Raw genomic sequence first — 13556 nt, forward strand, 5'->3', positions numbered from 1 at the left:
GGCTCCCAGTCTTTCTCTTTAGAAGTCAGTGTTAAGTTCAGTAGGGACTCCATTGAAGGTAACCTGTTTTTGTTTGTTTTTGTCTTTGGTTTTCAACAGGCTTATTATGATATATCTGTGTGTGGATTCTCTTTCATTCCAGTTTTGGGTTCCTAGAGCTTCTAGAATCTGTGGCTTGATGTCTTTTATCAGTTTTAGAAAACTCCTAGCCATGGTTTCTTTGAATATTGTTTCTCCTCCATCCTCTCTGTAATCCCCTTTGGAGACCACAGTTGTGCTTATGCAGGACTTGCATCTCATCGTCTATGTTCATTGTCTTTACTCTTCCTCCTATATTCTCTTCTATATTTTTATTTATTTATTTTGTTTATGCTTCCTTCTGAAAGTTTTTCTTTTTCTAATCAACACTTCTCAAATTTTAATGTCTTTGAGATTACCCAGGGATTGTTTTAAAATATAGATTCTGATTAACTAGATCTGTAGTGGGGTCTAAGAGTCCACATATTCAAAAAGTTCCCAGATGTTAAAAGGACCATACTTAAAAACTAAGGAAGGATGAATAAAAGTATGGGTTTTAGTCATTAGGAATATATCATCATGCTAGTAATAAGCAGAGCCCAGAGTCAAAGTCAAGTCTATCTGATTCTAGAACCTGTGTTCTTTCCATCCAGCTACATAATTTCATTAAATCCACATTAAGAAACTAATTACTAAATGGAAAAAATAGGAACATACCAATATTAACTCATTAATTGTAATAAATGTATCATATAATAATAATTGGGTGTGGGTTATATGAGAACTATGTACTACCATTGCAGCTTTTCTGAAATCTGAAACTATTCCAAGATAAAAAGTCTACAGGCATACCTTGTTTTATTGTACTTCACTTTATTATGCTTCAGAGATATTACATTTTTTTTTTTTACAAATTGAAGGCTTGTGGCATTGTCAGATGATGGTTAGAATTTTTAACAATAAAGTATTTTAAAACTAAATATGTACTTTTTTTGATATAATTCTATTGCATTATTAATAGACAACAGAATAGTATAAATAGAACTTTTATATTCAATGAGGAACCAAAAAATTTGAGTGGCTCTCTTGCTTTATTATGGTGGTCTGAAACTGAGCCTGGAGTATCTCCAAGTTATGCCTGTATTTGAAAAAAAACACACACTCTTATGTCAATGCTGTTGCTCTACAAATCATAGTTTAAGTAAAGCATTTAGTCAATTTTTGTCAATTTTCTCTTCAGTTATATCTAATCTACTGTTAAACCCACTCATTAAGTTATTGATTTCAGTTACTGTATGTTTCATTTCCAAAATGTACATTTGTTTCTTTTTTAAAAGAATTTTTAGTTATCTGACAAAAATTCTCAAGCTTGTACATAGCAGAGTTTCCTTAAAGTTTGTGTGGTAACTCTAATGTCTAACACCTTTTCAGGTCTATTTGTTCTATTGTTTCTCTCTCATGTTGTCTTGTCTTTGAGTGGCTCTGGTTAATTTTAATCTTGTGTTGGACATGGTATTTGCAAAACCTTTTGTAGAAATAGAGTACTGAGATGAGGTTATAATTCCAGAGAGGAATTTTCTTTGCCTTTGCTAGATCCCTAAGTATCCCATCAAGTCAGGATGAGCTCTGAAAAACTCAATCCAAGACTGTGATGCACTCCAGTCCCTGCACAAACTTACCTCCTTTTCTTTCCCTCTACTCTTGGGGTACAACTCTTCAGTGTCTCAACCCAAAGTAAGGGGAATCACTTCCATCTTATTCTAGTTGGCAGGCCCTAGATTTCTACTGCTTGATGCCCTAGTCTGTGAAAAGTCTTTTCAGACTCTAAGTGTAAGCAGTGGGTTGGATTAGTTCTACCAGAGGCCACTGAGAGGAATGTCCTTCCCTCATTTAAAATGATCACTCTAATCCGGGGACTTCCCTGGTGGTCCAGTGGTTGAGACTCCATGCTCCCAATGCAGAGTGCTTGAGTTGATCCCTGGTCAGGGAACTAAGTCCCTCATGCCACATAATGTGGCCAATAAATAAATGAATAAAACAATCCCTCTAATTTTAGCAATACACTCCTCTCCCAATTCCTCATAATGTATAAGTCTCTTTATTTAGCCCAAATACCAATGACTTTAAACAGGAGATTCAAGAAGACCATGGGTTTCATTCTACATCCATATTCCTCCTTATCCCACAAAGGTACAAATTCACACTGAAAAATAAGCTTGGAGATGATATGAGCCTTAAAGGCAGAAATTTAATTTAGCTGTGTGGTTCTCAAATGTTAGTGGACATCAGAATTCTTTAAAAATATATGTATATATTCATTTGGCTGTGTTAGGCCTTAGTTATAGCACACAGGATCTTTCATTGCAGCACATGAGGTTAGTTCTCTGACCAGGGATCAAACCTGTGCTGCCTGCATTGCAAGGCGGATTCTTAACCACTGGACTATCAAGGAAGTTCCTAGAATTCTCAATAAGATTATTGCTGTACATATGTCTATGTCCTACCACCCCAAGGGTTCTGAGCCACAGTGCTTCGCTTCCCACACACTCTGTGGAGTTTTTAATGCAGGTGGTCCCTGCAGGTGGAGAGAAGTGGGCAGAATTCGGAAATACTGAGGAGGGAATGCAGGTAGCAGAACGACAGTAACGCTTGTCTTTCCTGGGCTGTGCTCGCTTACAGTCTCTGTCACAGGCCAGCAGGGGGTACCTGGATGGTTACAGACAGGCCTGTCGACCTCTCTGATGAGCCCAACGCAGAATCCAGAATGGTTCGTTCCCAACCAGGGTTTCCAAAGAGACCGAAGGGCAGACATTTCCATTTGACACAGCTCGGGTGTGCGGAGAAGCTGGGAGCTGAGCACAGGCCCTCTGCGTGTGGCACCGTGAGACGGCAAGTGGTGGCTGGCACGTGGCTCCCTCCCCCGTCTTCCCTCTGAGCCACACTCTCCTCCTGTCACCCCTGTTGTCGCTCGCTCAATCACGTGTGCTCATCCATCTGTTCTGTGCCCTCTCACGGGAAGTGGTTTTGATCAGACTAAACATGGCGGCTCCCCAAACTCTTAATGGGTAAAGTCACCCCAGGACATTTTCTCAGTCGAGTGGTGGCTCTCCACCCTTCTCATTGTCCTTATTTTATGTTTCCTCTCTCTTCATCACATTTTTTATGTTGCTTTTTCTCTGGATTTCCCATCCATGCTGAGAACAAATGACATGCTAACGTGTTCAACTGGTGTACGCGGTTGCTTCGAAAGAAAGAGCCAGAATGTGTGAGGGGTGATGTAGGGTAGTGGAAAGTATCCATGGCAGTGTCGCCCTGTTTAGCAAACATGTTAAGGAAACTTATGCTGGGATAATCAAAGCATGATTTAGAGGTACACTTTGGCAGGTCCACATTCGAAACTGGTATTTTCCACTGGTTGACTGCATAGCAAAAGTAATATTCATGCACTTTTGTGTCTTGAACTTTATAGCAACAGGGAGGCAGGCTTTCTCAGACTATGGATAATTACCAAAGTGTCTTGTGACTTAGGGGTGTATCCATGACTCATAACAACATCAAATTTCATTTACGACAAGAACACACCTTTTTCCCTATGGTAAGATGACCTTTGGTCATCCCTAAATCACCAAATATTTCATTTTTATTGTTTTTTTTTTTCTTTGCGAATTCTGCAAATATGGTTAGAGATAGAGACCTTTCTAAGATAGAGACCTTTCTATGAAATCCAAAAACACTGAGTTAGTGCGGTCAGAATTTCTAAGGAGAAGTGCCTGGCCACCACTCACCAGAGCACATCCCCAGTGCTGCTCACCAGAGTCCTCAGGGATCCAGCAGTAGGTATCTCTGCACGCCTCGGTGCCTTTGGTATTACCTGGAGTGGATGTCTCTTGTCTAAACTTGGCCCAAGTAAAAAGATTAAAAGCAATAGCGTGATGCAGTTTTCTGGTTGAAGGTCTGTTTTTTGTGGCTTTGAAACTGACGTCAGTTCAGTTTTCTTACACATACAATATGTCAAAACACATTCGGCTCTGACATATGACTTCTCTGGGATTTGAACCCTACTTGTCTGCCTAGGAAGTGTGTACTACAAAGGAATTATGAAACGAGTCTAAGAGGATCTGAGTGTGGGGACTTCCTAAGGGGTAGAAATCTAGATCAGCCAGCTTCCAGTAGCAGATAAAGTACGCGACCACTCAGTAAAAAGATTTGTGTCATTATGGCAACAAATATCGTGCTGCTCTTGCTCATTGTAGATGATTCATTGTCAGGAGGACTTTTTCCTGGTAGCCTGAGTTAGACATATCCTGGGTACTGGTACCTATTTTTTTAAATGCTGTATAAACATAAAAATTGCCCATTATCCAAAGAGCTATAGCTAACAGTGTGTAATTTTGTATGTTCTTACAGTCTGTGTGTCTTTTTGTGATTCAAACTAGTTTGTTGCATCTAGCAATATATTATAAACACTATCCTGTGCTGATGAAAAGAACATGAAAGTCTGCTTAGTTGGGATGTCACACAATTGCTGGGCATAAATGCTGAGTGCATAGTAAGCATTCAGTAAATACTTGAGGCAATAAAATGACAAGGGCAGTCAGGTCTAGTTTTGGCTTCAATCGTAATAGACATGCCTCAGTCTCTCTGTATACAAGAGGTTGATAATATATACTCTGTTTTCAGTGATTCTTGTAATTAGTTACCTCAACTGGAAGAGATTTTCCGATTCATGGCATTTTTGTCATTCTTCATTGTCTATCATTCAGTCTGCCAGATTGAGCCCAGGCTACTCAGGGGGCGCAAGCCAGGTGCTGGGTCTGTGACTGCCCTTCCAACCCCAGGGTGTTCCTGTGAAAACACAAATCGTGGGGTCTCAGCCGCACAAGGAGAGAGGCCTATTCAGCAGCCACCATTCCTGAAACCCCACTGTGCACCGTGGGGGCACTTTGTACAGTCCTTCTTCTTCTGCCCACCCACCTCATCTCTCCCCTGAAATCACAGATAGCCACTCAACTGAGGATGGTGTCTGCGATTATTCAGACACCTAACCTGACTTGGGATCAGCAGAATCAAACCACCTTATCCTGTGTTAGAAAATCTGAGTCACTATTTAAATCATTTTCCAATCCATTTATACACGAGACCTCCCATGCTGAATGCTGTATCTTTACTTCTTCATTTTCCAAGTTACACAAAAGTAGAAAATCTGGACTGCAGCTCTGTGATGCTCAGTCCCATGAAAAGGAGGAAGAAAAACAGAGAAGCCAGAGGCCACATGAAGCAGACCACCACCTACTCTATCTTTGAAGCACAAGCGTTTGCCTTCAGAATGACATACTGCAACCCTAGAAAATCATGTTTTGAAAATTATTCCAAACAAGGTTCAAAACATAATCAGATGAAACAGACTCAAAAGAGTAAAACCCAACAAAACAGAGAAGTTAAAAAATCTTTGAAATGTACACAAAGAGTTGTTTTCTATACTTGGTGGAGTTTCAGGTTTAGCTTACATGTATCACTTCCCTCTCAAACAAAAGTTTCTGAGGCTGCAGGGCCATGGAAGGCTACCGTGAAAAGGCCCTGGAACGTTTCCATTGGCCAGCAAGAGGAAGAAGAGCCCAGGACACATGGACAGAGAAGGCACTGTAAAACCTTCTCCCAGTGGCTCACTCCGCTCCGGCCGGGAAATGCCGGCACACCCCAATGTCTGATTTCCCCAAGATCAGACAGTAAGCAATCACATTTGTTGATTAAATGTCAACCTATCTAGAATATAAACATTGCTTTCAAGTAGCTGTATTACTCCATCCGTGAGACATGTAGGAAATCTGCTCTTTGTCATTTTTCCATTAAAATGCAGTCTTCACAGAATTCCAGCCACCCAATACCATCTGCTCCAAATTTTCCCATGATTTATATGACCATGTGGCCAACTCCATGTATAAATATAGATTTTGAGAGGGATCTTGTTCTAATACAAGTAAAAGTAGAAAGATAGGTATTTAATGACATCATCAGATTTGTTTTAGATCTTAGGGCATCATATTGTCAACCAGATGTCCATATATCCACATTTATTATTTCATGTCAGTGAAACATAAGAGTGCTTTGGACGTCTACATTCCTTGTGATTAATTCTGAATATTTTACAGAAGTTATTGCTGTGACAGCTGCTGGCAAGAGAAGAAGATGACCCTATGAACTCTGCTCTGTGGCCAGTGAAACTCAGTGGTCATGCTGCAACTCAAGAACAGGTCACATCCCATTCTTTGATTCTCAGATTACCTCGGTTGATGGTTTCATCTCAATGTTATAAAAAAAATAGAAAAAAGAAGGAAATATATGGTCATATTTGATGGAGGGCAGAGGGGAGTGACAAGGCCATTGAAATATCAGGAAGTTCCTGTGTCAGGGTGGCCTTCTACTCTGGCCGGAAATTTTGTGTTCCCTTACTCTGGCTGCGGGCTTCCCTGGTGGCTCAGAAGTTAAAGTGTCTGCTTGCAATGCAGGAGACCTGGGTTTGATTCCTGGGTTGGGAAGATCCCCTGGAGAAGGAAATGGCAACCCACTCCAGTGTTCTTGCCTGGAGAATCCCAGGGATGGAGGAGCCTGGTGGGCTACAGTCCACGGGGTCGCAAAGAATTGGACATAACTGAGCGACTTCACTTCACTTCACTCTGGCTGCAGTGTGGGGAGTGCACTGGACATTTGGGGAGCAATGGTAGAAGTGAGGAGGTTGTGCCACCGTTCCAGGAAGAGACTATACTTGCTTGGACTTGAGTGCTTGGGTGTTCACATGCAGATGGGGAGCAGGAGGCTGGCTCAAGAGAGGTGGAGAAGGCTTGCTGATCCTTCTGGAGCTGAAGGAGCACGTGGGAAGGAGCTGGCTCTCAGGTCCCTGAGTGGTGGTTCCACCAGTCATTACAGGAAGAGACCCAGGCTCAGAACAGGAATTCAGTTTTGAATGGACACGCTGATGAGACTTGGCTTCCCAGGTGTCTCAATGGTAAAGGATTGATCTGTCAATGCAGGAGACACTGGCTTGATCCCGTGGATCGGGATGATCCTCTGGAGTAAGAAAGGGAAACCCACTCCAGTATTCTTGCCTGGGAAATTCCATGGACAGAGGAGCCTGATGGGCTGCAGTCCATGAGGTTGCCAAGAGTTGGACACAACTGAGTGACTGAGCACACACGTACCCTGGTGAGACTTCAAGAGGTGTCAGCAAGGAGAGCAGGCGGGGTGCTGGCCTCACCCCCATGCACATCTCTGCCGTTTTCCAGGTGATGGGTAAGTGTCTGTGTAGATATTTTTTTGAGATAATAGACTATGGCAACAGCAACGACAAAAATTACTGAAAAACACTGCGGTAAGTAATAGGGGGTCGAAAAAGGATTTTAATCAGGGAAATGAGTTGAATGGCTCTCAGTTAAGTCCACCTGGGAGCCGTAGAGAGACACTGGAAAGAGATTTCAGTCTTCACTGGCCCCTCACCAGCTGTTTGGATTTGGGTTGATTAAGCCAACCCTCTGAGCCTCTGGTGCTCTGAAAGCCAGGTGGAGGCCAGGCTGCCTCCCCAGGAGGCTCTGGGAGGGCTGCAGTGGACACGCCTAGGACAATACACACTCAACATGCCTGGGTTCCCTTCTCTGTGACTGAGCTCCTCCACACGGTGCAATGAGTGGGCAGCAGGAAGTTCCTTCTGGCAGCATCCTGTGGAGAGGCAGGTAAGTCTGGCCTGTGAGAAGGGAGCCTAGTCCAGGCACTGGGCTTTGGCTGGTGGGTCAGGGAGGGGCTGGCAGTGTGGGTGGTGGTGACGGCTGGGGCGGCAGGGAGGAAGAGGAGCATCTGAGGCTCGGTGAGGTGGAAGGTGGCCTGGCAGCCCTGTGTGTGAACCCACCCTGGGTCCCTCGCCCTGGATTGCAGAGCTGTCTCCCCTTCTTTCCTCTATCAGCCTCTCTTCCCCTTTTTGTCTCTGCTGCAGCTCCTGGCCTCAGCTGACCCTCTCTTCCTTCCACTTCCTGTCTCCTTGCTCCCTGGCTCCCAGGCCTCTCTGTTCTTCAGTCTGCTTTTCCCAGAGACAGGACCGCTGTCTTTCTCTCTGGTCTCTCCAGGACTGAAACCTTGCTTTCTGCTCCAGTCCAGCTGCCCCCTCACCAAGACTCAACTTGCAGAGGGTGTCCTGAGTGACAGCAGGAAGGCGGGGTCGTGGCTGGCTAGCCAAAGGCCACATGAGACAGCGTGACCTGGGCCGTGGCCCTCCAGCACTTGGTGCAGACAGGGGTGCCTTTATTCTGTGGGGAGCCCCATGCCCCTTTCCAGGACTCGGCTCCTTTGGCAGTCAGACCATAAACAGGCAGGTGTCCAGGGCACGTGGATTCAGAGCAGGGGCATGGGGCTGGACCCATTCTTCCTCTGGATCATGGTGAGGCCTCTACAAGGGCTCTCCAGGGTGGACAAGATACTCTTTGGACATCCACATCCAGACCTCTCTTCCTGAACACATGCCCTCTTTTGTCCTCTTCTCCCCCTCTTTCTGGGCTTCCATTGATAAGCAAGTCCTCTTTAAGTTGGTTAACTCACCATTGAAGCTACTCTGCTGTTGGCCTGGAAGCTCATCTGTCTGGGAGAGAGGCCTTTTCCTGCGTTCTAGGGACCAGTGCCTGAACGGGCCTCTGTAGGCATCCTCCTGGGCTTGATCTTTACAGGTCACATGCAGACCTCCATTTCAGAAAGGGTTGTTCTGTGATGTTTCCAACAGAGTCTGCGTTGACTTAGAATATACAAAGAATTTTTGAAGTCAACTTTGAGGCCTAGTTTACATAGGATAAAATGCCTTCGTTTTAAGTATAGAATTTGATGTGTTTTGACAAATAGATACATTCATGTAGTCACCACCACAATCAAGACACAGAACATTTGTTGTTGTTCAGTCCCTCAGTTGTGTCTGACTCTTGGCAACCCCATGGACTGCAGAATGCCAGGCCTCCCTGTCCCTCACTATCTCCCAGAGTTTGCCCAAGTTCACGTCCATTGTATTGGTGATGCCAGCTAGCCATCTCATCCTCTGACGCTCTCTTCTCCTTCTGCCCTCAATCTTTCCCAGCATCAGGGACTTTTCCAGTGAGCTGGCTGTTCACATCAGATGGCCAAAATACTGGAGCTTCAGCTTCAGCATCAGTCCTTCCAAATAGTTCTTGAGTCCCTTTGTTACCATTCCCCTGACCCTGGCCCCAGGCACCTACTTATCTGCTTTCTGTCACTACAGATTCATCTCACTTTTTCTAGATTTTTAGAAAAATAACTAATATAATATTACTATAAATAATAAAGCATAATGTTTTTCAGATTCATCCACATGATAGTATGCTGTTAACAATTTATTCCCCCTTTAAAAAAAAAAACTGATCAGTATTCAATTGAATGGAAATAAAAAATTATTTATCTGTTCACCTGATGATAGATCTTTGGGTTGTTTGCAATTAGTTTTGACTACAAATACCTTTTCAGATTCTGGATGTAGTACCTGGAGCGATCATGGTTATTACCCTTAGGGAACTTGAAATCTTGGCAGGAAGAAATTTAAATGATGTGATACTTGTGACGACTGATTATTGGATGGACTCAAGTGCAGAAACGCCTAGCATTTGTGCCAGGTGTGATGGAACAGTTGGAGAATGAGTACAGTGGGCGGGACTCACTGTGGGGGGCTGGTTATACCATTGAGGGGGAGGGTGTTAAAGACCCATCAGATGAACAGGCACCAGGGGTCGTGCCTCTGAGCAGGCTGCTGGGGATGAGCACGGAGTGGAACAATCTGGCCAGATCCCCTCAGACCTAGACGAGAATGTGTGTTCTGTGAGGGGAGATAAAGAGCTGGAAGGCCTTGAACACTGGGATTAGAAGCCCAGTATTGATGTTCCTGGGCAGGAGGGTGGAGTTGCTACAAATTTTTGAGCAGGGAAGAGCATGGGTGAAAGCAGTGTTTTTGAAAGATTCCCTCATCTTTGGTGTGAAATGGTTTGAATGAAACACAGGCTACAAGAAAAGAGACTGGTGGCTGTTGGTTTGAGCTTCTTTTCCTGATGGCTTCATGGGTGAAGTCTGGTTGCCTCCCCAGGTGCTAAGGTGTGCCTGGTGGTGGAGTTCAGCAGAGAAGTTGCTAAACTTCTAGAAGTTCAGTTCAGCAGCTGGAAGTTGCAGAAACCGCCCCTGCCATGGCATATTAGTGTGCTATTGCTGCATAACAAATTAGTTCGAACTTAGTGGGGAAAATCATTTTGTTTTTTAATCTTGTGGTTTTCATGGGTCATGCCTAGGTTAGGCAGGTTCTCAGCTCAGGATCTGAAATCAAGGTGTTGCCTGGGGTTGTGTTCTCACTTGAAGCTCAGGGTCCACTTCCAGGCTCATTCAGGGTGTTGGCACAATTCAGGCCCTGCAGCTGTAGGGCTGAAATCCCCATTTCCTTGCTGCCCTAGAGGCTGCCCCAGGTCCTAGCCAGGTGGCCCCCTCCATAGGCCATTGACAGTACGGCTGTTTGCTTGCTTCCAGGGCAGCAGCACAGTGCCTGCCGCCACTGTGTCTCTTTTATAGGCGTTGAGGTTAAGTCAGGCCCACCCAGGATAACCTATCTTTTGGTGAACTCATGGGACCTTAATTATATCCACAAAATCCTTTTTCATGTAAAGTAACATTGATTAGAGTGATGTCTTATCCTATTTACATTTTGCTCATGTTCCCGGGCGGTGGTTCCCGGGGGAGGTAGTGGTTCCTGCAGTGTGCTCATGATGGGGTGGCAGTCGTGGGGACCATCTTAGAATTCTGTCTACTGCACAATGGTGGCTCTTCGGACTCCCTGTTTCTCCTCCTGTAAAGACAAGGAGGGATTCCGGGCTAGGTCCTTCCAGAGGTTCTACCCTGTGTTTCCCTTATTTTATGATTATGGAGTCAAGTTGGGAGCACTGTTACCTATCAAGTCGTCCAAAATGTGATTGAAGATTGTGGGGACCAGTTGGGTAGAGATGACTGAGAATCATGGAGAAGGGTTTGAGCTGCTGGGAGGGACAGCCGTGTGACGGGCAGGAGGGTAATTGTGGGATGGATGGATGGTGTCGTGAGGGTGTTCACATGTACTCTTTCTTCCCTTTCTCTTTCTTCTTGTCTTCCATCAGCACACGGTAGGAGTGCACCTCCCCAGTTCCCGGTCGTTCAGCATGGCCGTGTGACTTGCTTTGGCCAGTGAAATGGGAGCAGGTGTGATGGAAGCCATTCTGAGCAGACGTTTCACAAGGACGTGTGTGTGTTCTGTCTCAGTCTCTTTTCCTCTGCTGCAGTGGCTGGCAAAATTTGAAATGGCTCCATCTTCCTGGGTCCCTGACTAAGGGGGATGCAGAGCAAAGCCCCAGCCAACCTACCATGAGCATGAAAAAGAAACCTTTGTTGTTAAACTAAGCCCCTGAGATTTGGGGTTCTTTGTTACTGCCACATATCATAGCCTATCCCTGACTGATACAAAGGAGGGTGTCACTGTTAATCTTGCTGTCTCGTCTCTTTTTGATTGAGGTATAATTAACATACAACATTATATGAGTTTCAGGTGTACTACATTATGATTGACTATTTGTGACTATTGTGAAATGAGCACCACAATAAATCTAGCTGACATTCATCACCACAGTTACAAATTTTTTTCTTGTGAGCAGAACTTTTAAGACATGCTCTCTCAGCAACTTTCAGATATGCAAAATGGTATTATTAACTGTAATTACCATGTTGTTTATTAGATTCCCCAAGGCTTTTTTTTATTTAATAACTGGAAGCTTGTACCTTTTGGCCCCCTTGATCCATTTCACCCACCCCCAACTCCTTGCCTCTGGCAACCACTGATCTGTTTGGTATTATGAACTTTATTTTCTTTTTTTATGTTTTTAAGATTCCACATATAAATGAGATCATATTTGTCTGTCTCACCTATTTCACTTAGCATAATGCTACTAAGGTCCATCCATGTTGCAACAGTAGCAGGATTTCTTTCTTTTTATGGCTGAATAAGACCCGATTGTGTGTATAGATTACATTTTCCTTATCATTCTTCTGTTGGTAGACATTCAGGTTGTCTTCCCTGAGGACTCTGATCTTAGCCAGGCCCCTGATGTGGTTACTGCTGTGAGCTATAGCTGAGGATCCAATCCAGAAGAAACCTGGAAAAGTGGTCATGTTGCTCTGTGCTCATATATTTTCTGGTACTCAAATAGAACCACCCACCTCTCACTGAGGGAAGATGCTCACTCACACCCTCCTGACAAAGATGCTATTTTCATTTGAGAACAAATAAGTGTAATTATCACATTGAGAGGAAGTTGCCAGTCAACATCGCCACACCTGATCTGGACGTGTTAGATGCGGTTTTCTTGTCATCTCTTTCCAGAAATCTCAATTACCGTGCAGTCCGCACTGAATCCTCGCTCTCTTCTTTCTTTCCACCTATCATTTGTCTGCCCATCATGTAAGCATCTTTTTAAAAAAAAATTATTAACCATTTTTATTTTTATCATTGTGCAGTTACTCAGTCTGACTCATGTCTGACTCTGTGCAGCCTCATGGACTGCGGCCCGCCAGGCTTCCCTGTCCTTCACTATCTCTTGGAGTTTGCTCAAATTCATGTCCATTGGTTTGGTGATGCCATCTGACCATTTCATTCTCTGTCACCCCCTTTTCCTCCTGCCCTCAGTCTTTCCCATCATCGGGGTCTTTTCCAATGAGTCAGCTCTTCGAATCAGGTGACCTTATTTATTAATTTGGCTGCATGACTTGTGGGAATATAGTTCCCCAACCAGGGATTGAATCCAGCCCACTGCAGTGGGGGTACCAAGTCCTAACCACTGGACTGCCAAGGGAATTCCCTAACCATTATAGTTTTTTTTATTTTTTAAATCTTTTGGCCATGCTCACAGCATGTGGGATCCTAGTTCCCCAACCAGGAATGGAACCCCATGCCCCCTGCATTGGCAGCACAGAGTCTCGACCACTGGATTGCCAGGGAAGTCCCATGTAAGCATCTTGATGATTCTTGTTTTTCCATACTTGCATGTTGAGGATGGCTTTCTTTTATAGTCTTTTCTGCCACCACCTCCAGAAGGTCGCTCAGCTGCTCCCTTTTCCTGTGCATTGTGAAGCTTGGTCCCTTCTCTGATGTCTTCTCAAATCGCAGCCGCCTTCCCGGAGCTCAGATGCTGTCCGTGTGCCCGCCACGTCGGCGGACCTCTCCTCTTTGTAGACTTGCCTTTGCAGCCCTCTGCTCCAGGCCTTCTTCTCATCCTCCTCCCTGTTACCTGAGGGCTTCAGGGTGGCTCCTGTTTACCGGGACTATGTACAGTCATTCTCTGACTCTCAAGGCTTTTGTCCCTGTTACGCAACAGCTGGAGGAGGGAAAACGCTGGATCTTGCTGGGCTTTCCGAACTCATCCCAAAGACAGCATAAATCATTGGTGTCTGCAGGTGGGGACCCCCACAAGGAACACAGGCAGAGATCTCCCTGAAGC

At 44.7% G+C, this 13556-nt stretch overlaps 1 protein-coding gene across 2 annotated transcripts in view; it reads left to right on the forward strand.

Moving 5' to 3' along the window:
- Nucleotides 1-5974: 5974 nt before the first annotated feature.
- Nucleotides 5975-13556, forward strand: part of TGFBI (transforming growth factor beta induced) — a 74221-nt gene continuing 66639 nt past the window's right edge. For both annotated transcript variants that reach the window (XM_055554388.1, XM_055554396.1), the window contains exon 1: nucleotides 5975-7742. The gene's annotated coding sequence lies outside the window, so the exon portion shown is untranslated. The remainder of the gene's footprint in view (nucleotides 7743-13556) is intronic.

This window comes from Bubalus kerabau, chromosome 1 (assembly GCF_029407905.1).
Source record: "Bubalus kerabau isolate K-KA32 ecotype Philippines breed swamp buffalo chromosome 1, PCC_UOA_SB_1v2, whole genome shotgun sequence".
Lineage (NCBI taxonomy): Eukaryota > Metazoa > Chordata > Mammalia > Artiodactyla > Bovidae > Bubalus > Bubalus kerabau.